This window comes from Hemitrygon akajei, chromosome 26 (genome assembly GCF_048418815.1).
Source record: "Hemitrygon akajei chromosome 26, sHemAka1.3, whole genome shotgun sequence".
Classification (NCBI taxonomy): Eukaryota; Metazoa; Chordata; class Chondrichthyes; order Myliobatiformes; family Dasyatidae; genus Hemitrygon; species Hemitrygon akajei.
This window is the reverse complement of record NC_133149.1, coordinates 39,435,656-39,459,786: the sequence shown is the minus strand read 5'-3', so window position 1 is coordinate 39,459,786 and position 24,131 is coordinate 39,435,656. Positions and strand designations below refer to the sequence as shown.

The 24,131-nt window shown below is 41.2% G+C and overlaps 1 protein-coding gene across 19 annotated transcripts in view; it reads right to left on the bottom strand.

Moving 5' to 3' along the window:
• Nucleotides 1-24,131, bottom strand: part of phldb1b (pleckstrin homology-like domain, family B, member 1b) — a 395,372-nt gene that overhangs the window by 342,166 nt on the left and 29,075 nt on the right. Inside the window, exon 1 of one of the 19 annotated variants that reach the window (XM_073029939.1) lies at nucleotides 14,226-14,456. The exons of the other annotated variants lie outside the window; for them this stretch is intronic. The gene's annotated coding sequence lies outside the window, so the exon portion shown is untranslated. Of the gene's footprint in view, nucleotides 1-14,225; nucleotides 14,457-24,131 lie in introns of those variants that run through there. 19 annotated transcript variants of the gene reach the window in all.

Genomic DNA, 24,131 nt, shown 5'->3' with positions numbered 1-24,131 from the left:
CTCCACCATTTCATCATGGCTGTTCAATTTTTCCTGTCAGTCCCAATCTCCTGCCTTTTCCCCATATCCCTTCGTGCCCTAACCATTCAAGAACCTATCAACCTCTGTCTTAAATATACATAAAGACTTGGCCTCCACAACCGCCTGTGGTGACGAATTCCACAGATTCACCACCCTCTAGCTAAAGAAATTCCTCCTCATCTCCATTAAATATGCACGTTCCTCTATGTTGAGGCTGTGCCCTCTGGTCTTAGACTCTCCCATCAGAGGAAACATCCTCTCCACACCCACTCCATTAAGGCCTTTCACCATTCGCTAGGTTTCATTTAGGTCACCCCTCATTCTTCTGAGTTTCAGTTTGCGTGAAATTTCTGTGTGAAAAAGTGTTTCTTATTTTAACCACAAAAAACAACAATTTTAAAACTATGTTCCCTTTTTCTGGACTTTCTGCCCAATCTCATCAGCTAATCAAATTCAGAATAGTTCTAGAAAATAAAGGAAGGAAACTGTCTGACTGGATAAAACTGAAATGAAAGATCTCCTTCACTTTAGGATGGATATCTTGGCCTTGGAGGGAGTCCAGTTCATCTGGTTTGCTGCCTGGTTTAAAGTTAAACACAAGTAACAATCACTCGTATTTAACGACATGGATAACTTCACTCACCTCAACTCTGAACTGATTCTATGACTGACAGACTCGCTTTCAAGGACTCTTTACAACTCATGGTGTCACTATTATTTTTTATTTGTGTAATTTGTCTTCTTTGACAAATTACATTGGCTCTTTGTGTATAGTTTTATGTAAATTCAATTGTATTCCTTTATTTTCCTGTAAATGCTTGCAAGAAAATGAATGTCAAGATAGTATATGGTAATATATACATACTTTGATAATACATTTTACTTTGAACACAGAACAATTACATAAACAAGAGATCCAAAGCATCAGGGGTGATTTGATTGAAGATAAAATATTAAAATGAAGTTAATAGTGCAGATTGGGAGAACTTATTTTCATTGGTCAGGACATTTCTGAGCAGGAAGCATGGTGTATGTTCCAAAAACCTATCCCATAACCGAAACCTGGGAGTGTACAACAGAGTTGGTAGGTAGTCCAAGGTAGCCCTGCACCTATCATCCACACCTCCACATACTAACTGTAATTGTCCTAATCATCACCTCCCACCAACTCCCCAGTCATCATGGACTCACCTTCACTACTGAGCAGGTGGGAAGGGCTCTGGGGAAACTCAGGCACGGCAAAGCATTGTGAAGGAGTGTGCTGAGCAGCTGTGTGAAGTTCTCCAGCGCATTTTCAATCTGAGTCTCATCCTAGAGAGGGTCCTGACTGTGGAAAACATCATGTGTGGCCCAGTACCCAAGAAGGGCCAAATGAAAGTCTTGAATAACTACTGTCCAGCGGCCCTGGCCTCACGCATCATGAAGACCCTAGGAAGGCTGGTATGCCTCATCTCTGACCCCTGGTCAGATTAGCCCTCAGTCCCTGCAGTTTGCCTACCAGGAGCACATTAGAGACAACGATGCTGTCATCTACCTGCTGAACAGAGCCTACCCCCATTTGGATAAGCAGGGCAGCACTGTGACGATCATTTTTTTTTGATTTCTCAAGTCCTCATTGTTGGGGGAAAAGCTCAGTTCAGTGCAGATTGGCACTTCCATTGTATCCTGAATAATGGATTACCTGACTGACAGACCACAGTTTGTGCAGCTTCAGAACTGTGTCTCAGACATGGCTATAAATAGCACTGGGGTCTCACAGGGGTCTGTATTGGCTCCCTTCCTGTTTACCTTTTATACCTCGAACTTCAGATCTAACACTGAGTCATGTCATTTGCAGAAATTCTCTGATGACTCAGAAATACCAGTCTGTTGTCACCATTACAATCTTCTGTGCAGTGATGTGCTGGGGCAATGACATCAATATGGGTGATGCCAACAGGCTCAAAAAACTGATTAGAATGGCTGGCTCTGATATAGGAGTCAAACTGGACACACTGGAGCTGTGGTAGAACAAAGGACCCTAGAGAAAATCCTGGCAATTCTGGACAACATTTCTCACCCTCTGCATGCCACCTTGGCTGAACAGAGGAGCACTTTTAGTAACAGACTAAGATAACTATGCTGCTCCAAAGAGTGGTATATGAGATAATCTTACCCTCGGCCATTAGGCTCTATAATGAGTCAACCTATAGCCGGGGAAGTGATGACTCTCTCCTGTTAGACTGCTTGTGGTAACTTATTTTTTTATTCTTTCTTACTTCTCTTCTATCTGTGCACTTGTAATGCTACTGTGACACTGTCATTTCTTTTGGATCAATAAAGTATCTATCTATCTAGATCAAGGGTGTAGATAACACCGTTGGTGGGGAATTTTAAAGTTTCAGCAAGCAGCAATAGCAGAGAGTTCCAAGAGTGTGCTGAGTAGCGTTGGAGGGGAAATCTTCAGGGTGTCTTGAGTAAGATTGACAGTATTTGATAGGCAATTCTCAGAGTGCTCTGAGCAGCAATGGTGGTGATTCACCAGCGATCAGAGAAGTGCAAAAAAGTGTGTTTAAGCAAGTTAGATTTCCCTATACTTGTGCAAAGGAGTATTGACTATTATACACTGCTGCTGTTAACAATACAAAATAGAGCCAGACTTTGCAGTAGTAATTGGTAAACACTTCTAGATGCAGCTAGTGGGAGAAATTTGGTGCTCTATTTCATAACTGGCATTTGTTAGGTTAATTTTCACCATTTTGGAAAATACTCTGATCACGACTCCAAAACTCAAAAGATTTTGGTTTTTATTATATTTTCTTTTCAGAAAATCCACACAGCAGTTATGTAAGCAGTTACAGTAAGACAGCCTCACCCTGGAAGGTAGCCATTCAAATATAATGACTCTATGGAAACCAGGCACAACAGAGAATTCCACTTCTAGGAAAGAGCCAACTGTTAACATGACAGCTGGACTGGAAGTATTCCCAAATATTCGACTACCTCCAATTTTCTCCCAAAGTCCTGAACTTAGAAGTTTGTGCAGATTTGGCATGTATAGCCATCTAAAAACTTGACAATCTTCTGGAGATGCACTGTGGAGAGTATACTGACTGGTCATAACCCGGAACGGAAAATTCTACAAAAAGCACTGGATACTGCCCAGTCCACCACAGGTAAAACCCTCCCCACCATTGAGCACATCTACAAGTATCACTGCCACAAGAAAGCAGCATCCATCATCAAGGACTCACACCATCCATACCATGCTCTCTTGTTATTATCATCACCAGATTCAGGAACAGTTAATATCTTTCAACCATGAGGCTCCTCAAGCAGTGTGGATAACTTCGCTCACATCAACACTGAATGGATTGCTAAACCTATGGACTCACTTTCAAGGACTCTAAAACTCGTGTTCTCTATATTATTTACTATTTATTTATTATCAGTAGTAGTATTTTTTTTGTATTTGCACAGTTCATCTTCTTTTGCACATTGGTCGTTTGTCTTTGTGTGTGGTTTTCCATTGATTCTATCGTATTTCTTTGTTCTACTGTGAATGCCTGCAAGAAAATGAATCTCAGGGTAATTTATGGTGACATAAACCATATGTGCTTTGATAATAAATTTACTCTGAACTTGGGACTTTGATGGTTCCATTGGGTCCTCAGTCATTGAGGCATACAGCAAAGAAGCAGTCTCTTTGACCCATTGAATCCACACCCACCATCAGACCCCCACTTTACATTAATCTTATTCACCTCAGCTCCCAGCCAGATTCTAGCACTCACCAAGACATAAGGGGAAGTTTACCGTGGCCAATTAACTTATCAAGAGCACCTTGTGAAAAGCCGTTTGGTCACAGGAAGCATATACAAACTAGACACACACACACACACACACACACACACACACACACACACACACACACACACACACACACACACACACACACACACACACACACACACACACACACACACACACACACACACACCATTAGGATTGAATTTGGGTCTCAGCACTAAGAGGCAACAGCTCTGCCAGCTGTGCCACAGTGCCACTCTGGATAGAAGAGTCCAAATTCACCATTCTTGCAGTGTTTGCCCAGTTAGTGAGCTTCCATTGCTTTGCCAATATCTATAGCACATTCCTTTTGGTCAAAATCTAATTCTGTTTTATGATTCACTCATTACTATCTTGTTGCCCTTTTGGGCTCAAAAGGGCAACAGGACAATAATAAATGAATCACATTCTACAGTTCATACTGGGTTAATTCTCTTCAGTGTTGAATGGTATGGACAGAGCCATGAAGGAGCCCATGAAAATATGGAAAAGATTAAAATATTGGAAAACAGTTTAAGAAATAGTTAATTAGATTATGGCAGATCTACGCCATTTCCTTGACCCCAAATTTCCCTCACATCCAGAACTATATTTGATTAATTAAAATCCACCAATTAAAACTAAATTGACATCAAATGCTGACTGGAGAAGAGAACTCCAAATTTCCATCACTGTATGTAGAAGCATTACCTAACGACTCCTGAAAACAGGAGACTTAATTTAAGATTATACATTCCAGACCAGCTTCACTTTATTAACCAATTCAGTTTCCCTTTATATCTTGAAAACTTCAGTGAAGTCACCTCCTAAATTTCTAATTCCAGAGAATACAAACTCTAGTTTATATAATCTCACCTCATAATTTAAATCTTGGACATTTGGCACTAGTCCGATTAAACTTCCAAGACTAATACATCATTTCTGAACTGTGATCTCAGACTATTCAACGTTCCAGGTGTGCTGCAACGGAGGGCTTCGTGCAACCTTTTTGTACCTCAGTGACCAAGGTGTAAAGACCTGTATTCCATTAACATTTCTGCTCACTCTCTGTAACTGCCCATAACAGTTTACTGTATATCGATGTTTTGTAAAGGTGAGGGGAGGTGGACTGATGCTTATGTTTGCACAGTTCCATGGTGTTCCTTTGTTTTGTGGCTGTCTGTGGGGAAGACGAATCTCAGGGTTGTCTACTGCATACCTACTTTGATAATAAATGTACTTTGAATCTTTGAATGTGGTCCACTGCCTTTGGGTCAAAATGGAGACTATTGACTTCCTGTGACAGAACTGACAGAAAATAACTCTTAAAAATTAGATATCAATTGAATCTTTACTGTTTTAACCACAAGATCAAAATACAACTTAACTGAATCATTAAAATTTCTCACATTTATGCAGGAATTGCTCTGAGTCATTTTCATTTGGGAGATACACTCCATTCATTCATATCTATACACACAAAATATGAAGCAGCAAGCACTAAGAATTAGGGACAATCTGCAAATTTGAAAGAAATACATTAGTGAAACACAGTCACTTGCTTTTGTATATGGGCAAAAAAGTCACTTCACCTGTGCAGAGAAACATTTCAAGACTAACAAATGGACTCAATGGAGAATAAATATTTCCTCTAGTGGATGAGTCTAAGACGAGGGCACAGCTTCAGAATAGAAGGACGTCCCTTTAGAGCAGAGATGAGAAGGAATTTCTTTAGCCAGAGGATGAATCTGTGGAATTCATTGTCATGGACAGCTGTGGAAGCTAAGTTGTTGGGTATATTTAAAGCGGACGTTGATAGGTTCTTGATTAGTCAGGGTGTCAATGGTTACGGGGGAAAGGCAGGAGAATGGGATTGAAAGGGATAGTAAATCAGCCGTAATGGAATGGCCTAATTATGCTCCTAAGTCTTATGGTCTTATAAAGGTTTGCATTTATATAGCAGTTTTCACAACTAAAGGTGCTTCACATTCAATGAATTGCTTTTGAGGCTGCCTTACTGTAAGGAAATGTGACTATTTTGTGCACAGTGAGCTTCCCAAAACACCAATTAAATAATGAAAAGTTAATCTGTTAAGAGATATATGGTAAATCTGGACGTCAGTGGATTTTGTCATCAGGGGATTTTATGAATCGTGTCATGGAGTAATTTAATCAGAACAACATCAAGCTTTTCTTTTGTTCTATCATGCCAAATTTGACTCACTCCATATCATAATGAATAATGTATGAATAGTCAGCTTGTTCTACAACTCACCTGCATCCTGAAAATTTGTTTTTCAACTCCATGCCTTGTGGCACATCAGGCAGCAACCTTTGCCATTTCCTTAGCATTTGTTTGTTTTTATGAGGCCAAGTTGCTAGCTCAATATTCAACCCAGCACTGATGGAAAGCGTGCAAGCAGCTGCCCAGATTTGAACCGAGGACCACTTGCCTCAAAGTCCAGTGTAGATGCCACTACACCACCGGCCAGCATCCTGCAAACTGCCTTTTTCAAAAGCTCCCTTCTGGAAAGTGCGATAGGGCTATTAAAACAAAAACTTCACGCCATCTTAAAAGCCAACCTTTTTGTATCTCAGTGACCAAGGTGTAAAGACCTGTATTCCATTAACATTTCTGCTCACTCTCTGTAACTGCCCATAACAATTTACTGTATATTGATGTTTTGTCAAACTCTGTGAAGATGGAGGAGAATGTGATCCACTGCTTTGGGGACAAAATGGAGATTGTTATCTTCCTGTGATATAATTGACAGAAAATGACTCAGAAAACTTAGATATCAATTAAAGTCTTTACTAATTTTAACCCCAAAATCAAATTACAACTTAATTACATCATTACAAATCTCTCAGGAATTGCTCTGAGTCATTTTCGTTAGAGAAACACCCTAATTCATTCCTATCTAAGCACACACAATATGAAACACTAAGAATTAGGGACAATCTGCAAATCTGAAAGGAATATATTAGTGAAACAATCATTTTTTGGTATACAGGCAAAAGTCACATCATATTTGCATAGAAACAATTCAAGATTAGAACGGAGAGTAGATGTTTCCTCTAGTGGTGGAGTCTAGGACCAGAGGGTACAGTCTCAGAATAGAAGGACGTCCCTTTAGAGCAGAGATGAAAAGGAATTTCTTTAGCCAGAGGGGAGTGACTCCATAGAATTCATTGCCACAGATGGCTGTGGAGGCCAAGTTATTGGGTTTTGGATTTCCAAAAAGCTCCCTTCTTCAAAGCACTATATGGCTATTAAAACAAAAGCTTCACACCATCTTAAAAGTTACTTCCCCCAGGTAGTTAATCTGATCAACCATTCTAGTTAGCCTCCCCCAGCCCCAGTAAATGACCAAACGGGATAATCAATTAACTTGCATTTCAAAAAAAAGATCTTGTGTTGGTTGACAAATATTGTAATAATCTAAAAGACAAAGTACAAATATACAACTCCATAAAGATAGTAAAGCAGGGTTAAGAAGGCCTTTGGATTATTTCTGAAGTAGAAATGAAAAGGGGGAGGAGGCTTGCTATCAAGAAATAATTTTCTTGATCGAAAACTGCCTTTACCATCAGATTTCTGAACAGTCCACAAACATTACCTCCCTATTTTGCTCTCTTTTTGCATTATATATGTATTTATTAGTAAGTTTCCTTATCGCAATTTGCATTTTTTTTTGTATTGCATTGCACTGCTGCTGCAAAACAAAACTTCCTGATTATGTGAGTGATATTAAACCTGATTCTGTCTTAGTTAAATCATTTTCAGAAAGTGTATAGTTCTTGTGGCTTTACCATATAAAGGATATAAAAGACGTTTGGAAAAGGTGAACCCAGAACCGTGAGGTTAGAACTATCGTGCACAGACTGAGGATTCAATTAACAGAGGACTTTAAACTTACAAAGGGAGATTTCTTTAACAGTCCTACACCTCTGGCATGTAAAAAAAAAGAGCTCTTGGAAACACAGTAACTCCATACTAATGTCTGTAAATAGAATTAAAAAAAACATTCAGACACAATTATTCACCAGTCTCTGATCTGGAGATTATGGCACAAACAATACTACAAAGAGGAAGCAACAGCAGCACAAGACACAATAACCATTCACATGAACGGATGTGTGTCCACAAGCTGTTTAGAGCAGGTCTTGAACTCTGGCACTATGACAAATTTAGGATCAGCCTTTAACGTAACTGCACTTGATTGATATAATTGAGCGGCATCGCAACTCACAGATAGACACAAAATATGAAGCAGGGGCAGCATGACGAATAACAAAAGGCATGATCTAATTCAATAACAATGATCAGCAATGACAGCAAATTCGCTGCCAATAATCTCATCATATGCAAAGTGTATACAAGGTGGTTGTCATGGATATTCTGACTAAACTGAAATAAGATCTTTCACATAGAGATATTTGAACTGATCTCCATTTTGGATGGCACAGTTTCTTTCCTGGTCCCTCTGGTAGAATAAATAAGTGAAAGGGAAGGGACCTGTAAGAATCTGTGTCTGATGGAATGATTTTGAACATTCAGAAAATGAGATTCTATTGAATGTTTCTATTTCTGCTATTTGCCTCTGCGAGCAGCGACACAAGAGAAACTTGGTGCTGATTTTGGGGTCTTGCTAACTGGGAGGCCAGCAAAGTTTAGGTGTGAACAAAATAGAGTATGGAACTACCTAAGTATGGCAGTGGAGCTATTAGATATAGTACATCACTAAGCTCAAGTGAGAGAAGCACCCACAACCATTTGCACTTCTCATAGAACAAAAGGAAACATTCCAGAGGGGAAATTATATCTTTGGGAGAGGACACAAAACAGAGACTTGTGTATGTGAAGAGATTTTTCCCAGTGGTGGAAATGATTAAAGATTAACTTTAATTGTCACATGTACATCAAAATATCAGAAAAGACAGTGAAATGTGTCATTTGCGTCAAAGCAAGTCAGTGAGGGTTGTGTTGGGCAGCCTGCAAGTGTCTCCATACTTCCAGCGCCATCATACCTACAATTCACTAACCCTGACCATACGGTACTGAACTGTGGGAGGAAACCAGAGCACCCAGAGGAAACCCACCCAGTCACAGGGAGAACATACAAACTCTTTACAAACAGTGGTGGAGTTGACCCCATATCATTGGTGCTGTAATAGCAATATGCATCCCAAGTAGGACCGAATATGTATGAAAGCTGGTGATCTCTCTGATATCCTTAAACTACTGATTGGGTGTCATGATGAAAACCTAGAAGAGAATTTTTATTTCAGCAACGCCACAAATTTAGTGCAGCAATATCTAGCAGTGGCCCAGCTGTGGACCTCTGTGGTTCCCTTTGGTGGTCTCAATAGTCATATCAGAGCCCATACACAAGAGAGGAAGTAAGTTGTTCTAATCCTGAGGGACCGCCTACGAGGAAGAACAAAACCAGAGACAAGAAGAAATAGCTGGTGAAATTGTGACAAGGTTAAAGACACTGGCAAAATGGTACAATTTCCAGGTTTTTTAATGTGGGTTTGCTTAGAGATGGAATAGCAGATGGGAGAATTCAGATGAATTTATAAGGAGTCCTTAATGTTCAATGGAATTCCAGGACGACCATGGAAATTTCTTAAGAACAGAAAGCATTTTCTCAAGGTGAAGTTCAAGCAGGCAAAAGACAGTAATAGTGATTTTCTTTTCTTTACCCACAGCATTATGTTATCATAGATTGAATAGAGTGTGAAATTATGGTGTAAGAAGAGCTGAGAAGACTTGTGAGACCATGGTGGAAAGCAGTAGTACAGTGGTGCTCAGTTGACTGGAGTATTGCAGGAACACAGAGCATCCCACAGATTATTGATTTCTAATACAATGGTCAAGATTATCATGAATGGTTCCTGAACTGCTACACATGTGGCTCATGTTCCAAGAAAAAGCTTCTGCCCAGTTACCATCAATGCCATCTCTGGAAAATCCCTCAAATTCACTTTAAGGATAAGTGCACTAACATCAGTATCTTCTCACAAGCCAACTCTAAGGTCCTTGTTACATCATTCAGTCAGCTCAACTGGGCAGGCTACATTGTTTTCACGCTCAACATCAGACTCCCAAAGTAGACATACTATTCCATTCCTCATCATGGGAAGAGCCTGCCAGAAGATCAGAGGAAAAAAAATTAATGTAAGTGCTCAAAACTTCCTTGATGAAGTTCAACATCTCCACTCTCACTTGGGAACCTCTGGCCAATCACCACTCAAAGTGGAGCATTTGGAATGGTACTTAAGACCGTGAGATCATGTGTCATACCCACCTGTTGGCCTTTGCTTACTCCATTTGTGGAAGAATCAGTGGTTCCCTCTTTGACCTAATCAATCAGTGCAGAACCCATGAAACCATAGTGGAGGCATCCTTAATCCCAATCGATGGTTGAGAGAAGAAGAAAATAAATTATTTATTTGGAGATAGAGCACGGTAACAAGCCCAATGAGCCCACATTGCCCATTTACACCCATGTGACTAATTAACATACTAATGCCTTTGGAACGTGGAAGGAAACCAGAGCACCTGGAGGAAACCCACATGATCATGGGGAAAACGTGCAAACTCCTTACAGACAGCGACGGAACTGAATCATGTCACTGGAGCTGTGGTAGCGTTACACTTATCGCTACCCGACCATGCCACCTTTTTGGTGAAAAGTGGCGATTGACATGGATGAAGATCACTTATTCATGGACCACGCAAGTTGCAAGAAAATGAATCTCAGGGTAGTACATGACAATATATATGTACTTTGATAATAAATTTATTTTGAGCTTTGAACTCCTTTGGTAAACACCAGTGTCACATTCCGGGTGTACTCTGGGCAGACCTTGCTAATTGTACATGGCCTGGTACATGAAAAGATAAATGCTGAAGATCGTGGCCAAGTGAACAGATGAAGATACCCATGGGAAAGGACCACTACAAACAGTGCATGTCAATTTGGCAGCTATCCATGATGCTGGCACTTGTGAGCCTGCAAAAGCTTTTGCAACAGCACGAGCAATGAATCACACAATGACATTGTAAAACTTGTGTTTACATTTGTTTGGGAACCATGCCCAGTTACTGCTGACAGAGACTGGTCCCCTGTGCCCTTAAGCTACAGGTGTTGAATGTGCTGTTTAAGTTAGGATGGAAAGGGTTACTGGTGAAGGTCCAGCATGAACAGCAGGACTCTAACCATTCCCAATAGTTATCAAAGTACTTAAAATACAACAGCCAAACTGCAACCTGATAGGTTTGCTATTGTACTGGTTACAAGGACACCTATGTGTCACCTACAGCATCTTATCCACTCTCCAGTGTCTTCTGGTGTTCCTGTTTGCCTTCTGAGATATGAGGCTATCAAAGTTCAAAGTAAATTTTATTACAAAGTATATATATGTCACTATATACAACCCTGATATTCATTTTCATGTGGGCATACTCAGCAAATCTAAAGAATAGTAACTGTAACAGGATCAATGTAAGATCAACCAGAATGCAGAAGACAGCAAACTGCAAATGCAAATATAAATAAATAGCAATAGATAACAAGATAAAGAGTCCTTAAAGTGAGATCATTGGTTGTGGGAAACATCTTAATAATGAGCCAAGTGAGTGTAGTTAACCACTTTTGTTCGAGAGCCTGATGGTTAAGGGGTGGTAACTGTTCTTGAACCTGGTGGTGCGGGCCTTGAGGCTGGGTAACTGGGACTAGCAGTGAGGATGCTGTGGCCGGCATGGACCAGGTGGGCTGAAGGGCCTGTTTGTGACTTGGCTGAGGTGAGGATGGGTTGCCAATTCCAAACTTAGCCAAGTTTGAAGCAGCCTGGATTGGAATGATGTGTCATGGTCCGGTCCGAAGGCCGCATTCCGGTTCACGGTCTGGTCCGCAGACTCCGGACTCTGGGTCCTCCGACTGTCCCTTGTTTCGATTGGACTTAAACATAAGCACCTGATGCTCATCTTGGAGGCTGGGAATATAAGTGGACCTGAGATTGTGTGTGGTTGGGGAAGTTGTCTTGTCAGGCTTCCCTTGGAGCTATCCACTGGTGGAAGGCTAGTACATTCATTGAGTTATGGATTTGGCTGTTCTGCAGTAGGTTCTGTCCCTTGCCTCCGTCGGGTAAGCCAGGCTGTTTGCTGTTACCCTGTGGTTGGTTCTGTCCCTTCCTGTCCCTTGCCTCCATTGGGTAGAGTCTTGCGTGCTGCCCAGGAGTGGTCTCCAAGAACCCAAGCCTCAGGCCTCGAGCTCCAAGAACCCAAGCCTCGGGCCTCGAGACTCAAGACCCGAGAACCCAGGCCTCGTCACATCTTCGCCTGGTTTGGGGTCCGAGCCCGAGTCAAGACCTATGCTTTGGGTCCTTGTCCAGTCTCGGGCTCAGAGTCCACTCCAGGCTCCTTGTTCCCAGTCCCTCATCCTGGCCCTGCTTCCCTAGCCTAGTCTGCGACCTGTCCCGTCCTTTAGTTTTGTCCCGTCCTGTTCCTAGTACTTCAGTGTCTGTGTCCTGCATTTGAGTCCAGTCTCTTATGTCCCTTATGACATGATGGGGGATGAAAGGAAGGGCAAACAGAAGGAGGAATAAGTCATGAGGTTAGAAGAGATGAGTTTGTGTAGCAGATACTGAGAGATCTGGTATACTGACAAAAATGGTGCCATGGTGGTGTAGCAGTAAGTACGATGCTATTATAGCTCAGGGCGCCAGAGTTTGGAGTTCAATTTCAGAGCCGTCTGTAAGGAGTTTATACATTCTCCCCATGAACTGCGTGGGTTTCCTCCGGATGCTCTGGTTTCCTTAATTGGTTAATTGGTCATCATAAATTGTCAAGTGGGCTAATGTTAAATAGGTGGGTTGCCAGGTGGCACAGCTTGTTGGGCCGGAAGGCCTGTTCCACACTGTATCTCTAAATAAATGGGGGCAATAGAAGGATTAAAGTTACGGAATCATACAGCACTGACTTAGAACCTTTGGCACACCAGGTCCATGCCAGCCATTAAGTATCCATCAATGCTGATCCCATGAACCAACAATTGGTCCATAGCCTTCGATGTGAGAGTACTGGCCTGCAACACCCACTCAGGCAGTCCAAGCATCTGAGTGAAAATGTTCTTCCTTGGATCCCTTATCCCTTACCTCATACCCAAACCCTCACTTCTGCTGTGAGGAACACTTTACCACTTTCAATGTTATCTATGCCAACATGGCTTTATATGCCTCTACCAGGTCCCCTTCAGTCTGGTCTTCACCAAGGCCTATCCAGTCTCCCCACATTACTGAAATGCTCCATCCCAGGCAACAGCCTGATGAATCTCCTCTGCATCCTCTCCAGTGCAGTCTCATCATTCCTACAGAACAGTGAGCAGAAATGTGTGGCCAAGCACACTCTTACCTTAGTCTTTCCAACACGCAAACCCTCGACACCCATCAGCGCTCCAGCACAGACATTCAGCACCATCCAGCACACAAGCACATCCACACTCTTACACTCACCGTACAATGTCACCAGCACACCAACATACACGCTCACACCTTCAACGCATAATCACAGACAATACCACTAGATACATTCACATGCCATCATTCCAATGCATCAACATAACGTTTACCCTCACACTCTTGTTACTACATTATCAGACACAACTAACATCCCCCACCAATTGGACTTCAACACTTGAGCATACACTGCCACCATGACAGATATACCCACACTAAGACCCATACTCACTCATGTAAGCCTGGTCACTCATGGTCAAATGGCCTCCTCCCATGATCTGATCTGCAATTATGCTATAATGTTATACTTCGGTTCAGTAGAATAGTGATCAACTATGCTTGAAGGAATGCAATCTGCCCTTGAATTCTGCAAAGTGCACAAATACAACATCACTCATTCACCTCACTCACTCCTCCAACTGGGTACGCACACATCCTACACAACCTTACACTCACCAGCACACTCCCACACGGGATCCCTCGATATATCCCACACGAATACATCTAACCTAAATTACCTCACGCACCCCTTACTAACAGACCTACTCTCAACACATATCGTCGTCCAGCCCAGCACATAGTGAGACCACAGAATGTTTCACCAGACACAGAATAAACAGTTGAGCTTTAAAAATAGAAAATAATATGGAATAAAGAAAATGGGGCTCGAACAGACATCGTTAGTAAATCTAATTCCTGATATTGGCATTGGCACAATCTTAATCGATCAAATGGTCTCCCCCATGATCCGAGATGATGCTCTAATGTTATAATTCAATTCAGCATCATAATGATTAACAATGCTCTGTGAAGGAAAGCATTTTGTCTGTCAATTATACAAAGTAATAGTTCGGATGGTGAAAAAAATGTACCTTTCACTCCACTCAGAAGCTCCTTTATGAATTAATCCGGCAGTATCAGGACGTCCCTGAGTGTTCCTGTCCTGAATTAATTCCCCAAAAGCTCATGCAAACACCCGAGCCATGGCTAACCTTCTCTGCAGTCCCTTTTTAGCCCGACTCAACTGCCCGTAGCCTTCTCACAAATCAGGACACATGCAGACAGACAGTGCAAGTGAGAGAGTGCAGGGAGGGGAGAGAAGGGGGAACTGGCAAGGATGGGAGCTCTCAGACTGAGGGTTGTCTTTCAAACTAGCCCTGCCTAAGGCAATGTGACCCTACTCCTCCACCCCGTCAAACAACAAGGCTGCCTTTATTCCTTTGGAAAGGCCTCAATAACACAGCACTTGTTCATCCGAAGGGAGAAAAGGTCCACAGTTTAAAATGCCAGAATGTTAAAGTGTAAGCATTAAATATCAACAACCCCAATGAATATCGCACTCAGCCTCACTTCCACCCTTGCTGGAAAGAAGCCTGATACGTTTGCCTGTGATAATTTTCTTTAATTTTTAGTTTTATTTAATATAACTTGACACAATGGGGTGAAGCAAAGCAAACAGATTTACCTCATTAGTCAAAGTTCACAGGCCTAAACATTTAAAATAAAACCCTGCTTCTAGCTTAAAATAACTGTTTAATATAAACACATAAACAGAGTTTTACAGCATTATATTTACTAATTATCAGCTTAAATTCATCTAGCATGAAAATATTAGTTTGTAACGAGTAGTCTGGGCAATTATGTAGGCTTGGTGCTCTAGGCTGCATGTGCTTATTAAGTGAGTTAGTGAAATAATTGTATTATTTTTAAAAGTGTAGGAAATATCAAAGCAAATAGCTCATTATGGTAGATCCAGTTGCTTTACAAATGCATGCACACAAACAGACATGTAGATAGAAAGACACACACACACGCAAACACAGAGTGCAGACACATATCACATATACATACATTCCCCTCCACTGTCAGATTACTGAATGAACCCATGAACCCTTTCCTCCAAGAGGACCACTACCTTGTCATAGGGTTTGGAGGCTTGCGCGCCTCAATGACCCAGAGAACAGTGTTGGCTGGAGTCAGGGCTTTATGCTTTGCCTCTTGGCAGGGTCACCCATGCCAAACAGGTCAAAGGATAAAGGTCAGACTAAGAGTGGTCCACCGGTCCTCCAGGTTCAGGGGTTCAGCTCAGGGCTAACAACCCTGAGTGGTCAAACAAAACTGTTACGGAGACAGCGATGAAGAATCCTTCTACATCTGAGTGCGACGGTATTCCTGAGTCTCCACCTGGGACTTGCATGGCAGACAGTAGTGAAAACCGAGAGGAAGCTACTGACACAGTGAAAGAAGCCCTGAACACCACTAGAGATGGAGGATCTTCATTGTTGCCTTGAACACCCACGGCGCAACGGCCAGTAGCATGAACCCATAAACACTACTCACTATTTGCACTACATTTTTAAAACATATTCTTATTGTAACTTATAGTAATTTTAAAAAATTATTGTGCTGCACTACAGCCACAAAACAACAAATTTCATTGCATATGTCAGTGATAATAATTCTGATTCTGGGTGCAGAACACATTACATGCACACACATGGAGTGTAGACACGCATAACACACACACGCACGCACACACACACACACAAATGCCTATGTACACACGCAGTAATACAGCACACAGTGAACAATTGTGACACAAATACAAGTTGACATGCATATATAGTAAATGAAAATAAGTAACAGATGCTGAATTTCTGAAGCATAAAATGATTTGTTCTGAATTTACCTCCAGCACTGTATTTGTGGAATGAGAGATAAAGCTGAACATTTTGGATTGAGCAGCTTTGTTTAATATACACATATAGAAGCAATGTGGCAGGCAAAAAAATAGTGCACAGTTTTGAAAACAGAAGCATGGGAATTAATTGGAATTTTTAAAAAAAAGTACCATTGAGGAAAGGACTAGGTCATCACAGATTTTGAAGGCCAAATATCTTCCTAGAATGTGAAATATTGGGAGGGGGAACTTGAAAAACAGAGACAGGAGTGGAATCACAGACTTAACTCGTGGTTCAGTGTAGGTAGCATGTGTAAAGTGGTGCTACCTTCACATTAGCATGGCTTTTGCAATCAGGTAGAACTATTTGTCCGGCTTGTTTGCTTTTACACCAGCTGGTTGTCCTGTTTTGTGAGCAGCTAGCCAGTTAGAGGTATTCTACACCAGCTGAAGCTAGTCTACACCTGGATGGCTCACGAGTGAGGCTAGCCTGTACCACTTAACTGGTAGAATTAACTTGCATCAATCATTTAGAACTACAGTCGGCCCTCCTTATCTGCGAATTCAACCAACCATGAATCACGAAAACCAGGAAGTGCTCTTCCAGCCCTTGTTGTTCGAGCATGTGCAGACATTTTTTTCTTGTCATTATTCCCTAAACAATACAGTATAACAACTATTTTACATAGCATTTACATTGTATTAGGTATTATAAGTAATCTAGAGATGATTTAAAGTATACGGGAGGATGTGCGTGGGTTATCGTGGATCGGGATCGAAAAAAATCGGAAGTTCTCTTACTAAGTAAGTCGGAACAGGTATATCCAGTATTATTTAGCGTCAGTTAGTCAAACGTTTGTCTTTGTATATAGTATATATTTTACCTTTCTATGCATATAAAACACTTAAGAACGTATGTTTCAGCGCCAGGCTCGGGAAGTTGTTCGATCCAGTGACAGACCACTTCCGAGCGCGCTCTCCATCCGTGCCGGGTTGATGTGGAGGATCAAAAACTCAAAACCCCAAAACCCAATAATTAAACCACTGCGTTGCTTAGTAATAATTGTAGCTTTCATCGAGGTAGGGCCTTTCTCACTTTATCTTTTAAAATTGGTCCGATCGTTGACCGACGTAGCCTAGCGCTTTTCCAATGATCGATGGTATTTCACCTCTTTCCAATTGTTTTATTATTTCCACTTCATTTTCAATCGTGATCGTGATTATTTTTGTGAACAGAAACACTGTGGATTCAGAGTTCTGCCGCCGGGTCCTAATGTCCACTGCACTGAGGCAGATTGAATAAGATCTGGGGTGCTGCTGGGTCCTAAGATCCACTGTGTTGGGACAGGTTGAATAAGGGACTTGAGCATCCGCAAATTTTGGTATCCACGAGGGGTCCCGGAACCAATTCCTCGCGGATAAGGAGGGCCGACTGTAATCTGTACCAGATAGTTAATCTACATTCTTTTGTTAATCTACAGACGTTAGAGCTAGTCTACACCATTGGCAATTTGGCTGCAGAAATTAGAGCTGGTTGGCACTAATTGGAGCTTATTTGCACGAGTTAGTTAGTCTGTACCAGTTGGAATTAGCTCACTTCAGTTACAGCTAGTTTAGAGATGTATTGTGATGACAACAAAAAGAGGAATTGTTCTGGTACTGGAGCTGACCCAGGAGATATTCAAGAATGGAACAGCCCTGGAAAGAATGGACTCAGTGAATTTCTGAAAGGAAGTGGAGAGGAGGGATGTCCCATGTGTGTGCTCATATGGCAGTGGGAAGCAGCAGCCACGGCCAGCAAACTTAACAAAAAGGGCAGATGTAAATCACATCATCTCTCAATTCTGCACTAGCATTTTTTAAGAACTGAGCTGATCTAACCTTGGCCCCAGTCTCTCTTTCCTTCCTTCCTGTTAACTTTGACTCCTTGCAGACCAACATTTCTATCTCAGCTTTAAATATATTCAATAATTCAGTCTCTCTGGTGTAGAGAATTCTACAGATCCACGAGCTTCTGAGATTGAAATTTTCAATTTGTCTTTGTCTTACATCAACAATATCTTTTCTGAATATATGTTCCTTTGTTCTAAAGTCCTCACTAAAGGATAATATCTTCTCAGCATCCACCACATCAATTCCCCTTTGAAACTTACATGTTTTATGCCTAAATTCCAGTAAGTATGGATCCAGCTTGTTCCACCCTTCCTCATTAGGAACAAACCTAATGACCCTTTTCAGAATCATCTCAAATGGATACAATGGGAATCAAACTTTACACAGAAGTCTGGATGTGGTCTCACCACTGCCCTCTAGAGTTGTTATATCACCCAAATGTTGTTTAGAAAATAGTCATGGAGCACGACAGCACAGAAACAAGCCCTTTGACTAAACTATCAATCTGCCTGGTCCCATCGACCTGCACCGGGACCATAGCCCTCCATACCCCTCCCATCCATGTATTTATCCAAACTTCTCTTAAATGTTCCAATCAAACCCGCATCCACCACTTTCACTGGCAGCTCGTTCTACCCTCTCAACACCGAGCAAAGAGGTTTCTCCTCATGTTCCCCTTAAATATTTCAATTTTCATCCTTAACCCATGACCTCTGGTTGTAGCCTCGCACAACCTGAGTGGAAAAAGCCTGCTTACATTTACCCCATCTATACCCCTCATAATTTTGTATATTACTATCAAATCTCCCCTCATTTTCTTATGCACCAGGGAATCAATTCTTAACCTATTCAACCTTTCCCTATAACTCAGGTCTTCAAGTCCCAGATACATCCTTGTAAATTCTCTTCACTCTTTTTCCTGTAGGAAGGTGACCAGGACTGCACAGATTTGTGACACTTAATGACTTTTTTTTCACACAGTACATTAAGATACACAATCAGGGACAGCAGCAATTAGTCAGAAAGAATGCCATCACCATCTAAGCCGAATGAAGAAGATAGTTCTGGTCGTTAATGAAGTGACTATTACAGAGTCCCAGCCTAAGTAGCAGATTTGAACCCATATATGAAGATAGCTTCATGTACAATACAACTTCATCTCACAAAATCTTCTGGATTATAAGATTATTTTAATATACATATACATATTGTCCTCTGATGCACCATCAATAACTCTAGGAGACTGGTAGTGAACGATAGGCTTTTATTAACAGCAAAAAGGGAACACAACATCCTGGAGACTGAGGGAGGAGCAGTGCTCCAATCGCCTTTATACAGGGGTCTGTGAGAGGAGCCACAGAAGCAGTCAGCAGAGGGGCGTGTCCAGACAGGTATACATAGTTTACCACATCCTCATTCACACTACAGGAAGAACATGGTCACATTACAGAGGAGGCCACATTCACCAGAATGTTGCCCAGAACAAAACAAGACAGCAAAAGGAAAGTAACAAGACAACAACAGCAAAACAAAACCCTTATTCCACCCTCCCAAATGGTCAGCATGGATCAGTTGGGCCGTAAGTTAACTTGAGGTTCTGCAAATCAGCAGCTTTACTGAGGAGGGGTATGTGACAGCTTCAGATGCTGAAAAGCTATATTTTCCATGTTTGCAAGGTTCTGGGTTGCTTATTAGGTGTTACTCCCATCAGCTTTACCTGGGAGCCTTCCAGATTTCCTTCGATTGCTATTACTATTGTTGCAGTCTAAGACTACAGTTGAAAAGGTTTCAGCCAATCTTTTGGCAATGATTGTCTCATAAAAGCTTCCTCTCCTAAACTCTCCTTCAAACAATGTGAAACTGTCTCATCGCACATTCTCCAAATTTATTATCCCTCTTAACCACATTCTCCTGCCTTCTGTCCGTAGCCTTTGATGCCCTTACTAAGAATCTATCAACCTTTTTGTTAAATATACCCAATGCCTTGGCCTCCACACCTATCTGTGGCAATGAATTCCACAGATACACCACCTTCCGGCTAAAGAAATTCCTCCGCATCTCTGTTCTAAAAGGACGTCCTTCTATTCTGAGGCTGTGCCCTCTGATCCTCAACTTTCCAATCTATGGAGGAAAACAAGTAGTCAACTTTTCAGACCAAGACCCTTCATCAGGACTGGAAAGAGGGGGGGGGGGGGGGCAGAAACCAGAATGAGAAGGTGAAGGGGGAGGGGAAGGAGTACAAGCTGACAGGTGATAGGTGAGACCGGTAAGGAGGAAGGTGGGTGGAGTGATGTGAGAAGCTAGGAGGGGATAGGTGGAAAAGGTAAAGAGCTGAAGAAGGAACCTAAAAAACCTACTGAGTTCCTCCAGCACCCTGCATGTGTTGCTCAAGACTTCCAGCATAAAATATGTTGTGCTCCCTCAGCATTGCCTTGCTGACACTACTGCCCCTTTAAGAATGCAAATTTCTCTCTGCACTGCTCCTCCAATTATGTAACACCCCCTCATAACTAATCCTTCATCAGCGCAGGATGCCCTTGACACTGTGTACTTGGATACAGCAAACCTCGTGATCGCACCTCTGACAATTCCAAAGCTAGTCTGCGCCACTTCTTCGGCAGAGCAATACTCCCTCAGCTGGCTTTGTTCAGTGCAGCAGTAGCTCCCACTACAGTTTCTTAATACCGTAACTACCCCCTCAGTACAGGATTTCCAAGACAGTTTGAATCATGTGTGCACAGCTCTGGAGTCTGGCTTAAACTTTTTAGTGTTACTAGAACCAACACGCATCAGCAACTACATTAGTTCCTCTCTCCTGCTGCCAGTAAACCACCTATGTTTTTGAAGATGGCCTGCTCTAGGCAGATTTACAGCTGTGCCATATCTTTTACATTTCTTGATGATTGACTTACTCCAAGGGATATTTAGTGACTTGGAAATTTTCTTGTATCCATCTCCTGACTTACGCTCTTCAATAACCTTTTTGCGGAATTGCTTGGAGTGTTCTTTTGTCTTCATGGTATAGTTTTTGCCAGGATACTGACTCACCAGCAGTCGGACCTTCCAGACACAGGTGTATTTTTACTACAATCAATTGAAACACATTGACTGCACATGGGTCTCCAAAAACAGATCTCAATTTAACTAATTGTGTGACTTCTAAAACCTATTGGCTGCACCAGTGATGATTTTGTGTGTCAGATGAAAGGGGAAGGGGTGTGAATACTAATGCAATTAATTATTTTGTGCTTTATATTTGTCATTAATTTAGATCACTTTGTAGAGATCTGTCTTTACTTGACACAGAAGAATCTTTTTCTGTTGATCAGTGTCAAAAAAGGCAAATTAAATCTACTGTTATTCAATGTTGTTAAACAATGCAACATGAAAACTTCCAAAGGGGGGGGGGAGGTGAATACTTTTTATAGGCACTGTAGAAATATATTTCCAACAGATTGCAGCAATTTACTGAATATATTTCAACTAAATTACTATAAACTACAGAAAACAATCATCATCACTAAAATTGTGGTAGTGTTTCCTATTTAGGGCTTATTTCCCTAAAATGCAATAGGCAGCTGTCACTCAAACAAAACACATTTCAGTAATCAAACACAGGATTTTCAGTCATTGCTGGGTAATCGTCAAATCATACTTAGTCTCAACAGGAAAAATACCTCCTGTCTTCTTGATAAATAACTTACGTGTTGAATCAATTGGGGCATTCTCTTCCTGAAATCTTTTCTATCCATTTCACTATTCGTAATCTGAAACTGAACCAATCCAAATCTTAAGCAACACCCAAAAAATGCTGGATAACTCAGCAGGTCAGGGTCTTGCTTTGGATATCTAGCATCTGCAACTTTCTTGCGTTTGCAATCCAAATCTTACCGTTTCTTACGGTATTTTTAAATTATGTAATGCTTAGTGGTAAGAGTTTACCGTTAAACTACAACACATACAGAGTGTAACCCACCCTTCAGCCCAACTGATCCTTATTGACCATAGCAACCTCCACGCTCGTCTCAGATTGGTCAACGTAATATTTGTTGCGGTCCCCACATTGGATTTTGTAGACCACATTGATCTTGCCCAATTGCCTGGTCTGTTCTTCTCAATGTTGCTGTTGGTATATGCGCGACTGAAATTCTATGTTCTTGGAGCAGTCAGCTGTCACTTCTGAGATATTTAACTAATTGTGTGACTTCTAAAATCTATTGGCTGCACCAGTGATGATTTTGTGTGTCATATGAAAGGGGAGGGGGTGTGAATACTAATGCAATTAATAATTTTGTGCTTTATATTTGTCATTAATTTAGATCACTTTGTAGAGATCTGTCTTTACTTGACACAGCAGAATCTTTTTCTGGTGATCAGTGTCAAAAAAGGCAAATTAAATCTACTGTTATTCAATGTTGTTAAACAATGCAACATGAAAACTTCCAAGGGGGGGGGGGGGGAGGTGAATACTTTTTATAGGCACTGTAGAAATATATTTCCAACAGATTGCAGCAATTTACTGAATATATTTCAACTAAATTACTATAAACTACAGAAAACAATCATCATCACTAAAATTGTGGTAGTGTTTCCTATTTAGGGCTTATTTCCCTAAAATGCAATAGGCAGCTGTCACTCAAACAAAACACATTTCAGTAATCAAACACAGGATTTTCAGTCATTGCTGGGTAATCGTCAAATCATACTTAGTCTCAACAGGAAAAATACCTCCTGTCTTCTTGATAAATAACTTACGTGTTGAATCAATTGGGGCATTCTCTTCCTGAAATCTTTTCTATCCATTTCACTATTCGTAATCTGAAACTGAACCAATCCAAATCTTAAGCAACACCCAAAAAATGCTGGATAACTCAGCAGGTCAGGGTCTTGCTTTGGATATCTAGAATCTGCAACTTTCTTGCGTTTGCAATCCAAATCTTACCGTTTCTTACGGTATTTTTAAATTATGTAATGCTTAGTGGTAAGAGTTTACCGTTAAACTACAACACATACAGAGTGTAACCCACCCTTCAGCCCAACTGATCCTTATTGACCATAGCAACCTCCACGCTCGTCTCAGATTGGTCAACGTAATATTTGTTGCGGTCCCCACATTGGATTTTGTAGACCACATTGATCTTGCCCAATTGCCTGGTCTGTTCTTCTCAATGTTGCTGTTGGTATATGCGCGACTGAAATTCTATGTTCTTGGAGCAGTCAGCTGTCACTTCTGAGATATTTAACTAATTGTGTGACTTCTAAAATCTATTGGCTGCACCAGTGATGATTTTGTGTGTCATATGAAAGGGGAGGGGGTGTGAATACTAATGCAATTAATAATTTTGTGCTTTATATTTGTCATTAATTTAGATCACTTTGTAGAGATCTGTCTTTACTTGACACAGCAGAATCTTTTTCTGGTGATCAGTGTCAAAAAAGGCAAATTAAATCTACTGTTATTCAATGTTGTTAAACAATGCAACATGAAAACTTCCAAGGGGGGGGGGGGAGGTGAATACTTTTTATAGGCACTGTAGAAATATATTTCCAACAGATTGCAGCAATTTACTGAATATATTTCAACTAAATTACTATAAACTACAGAAAACAATCATCATCACTAAAATTGTGGTAGTGTTTCCTATTTAGGGCTTATTTCCCTAAAATGCAATAGGCAGCTGTCACTCAAACAAAACACATTTCAGTAATCAAACACAGGATTTTCAGTCATTGCTGGGTAATCGTCAAATCATACTTAGTCTCAACAGGAAAAATACCTCCTGTCTTCTTGATAAATAACTTACGTGTTGAATCAATTGGGGCATTCTCTTCCTGAAATCTTTTCTATCCATTTCACTATTCGTAATCTGAAACTGAACCAATCCAAATCTTAAGCAACACCCAAAAAATGCTGGAGGAACTCAACAGGTCAGGGTCTTGCTTTGGATATCTAGAATCTGCAACTTTCTTGCGTTTGCAATCCAAATCTTATCGTTTCTTACGGTATTTTTAAATTATGTAATGCTTAGTGGTAAGAGTTTACCGTTAAACTACAACACATACAGAGTGTAACCCACCCTTCAGCCCAACTGATCCTTATTGACCATAGCAACCTCCACGCTCGTCCCAGATTGGTCAACGTAATATTTGTTGCGGTCCCCACATTGGATTTTGTAGACCACATTGATCTTGCCCAATTGCCTGG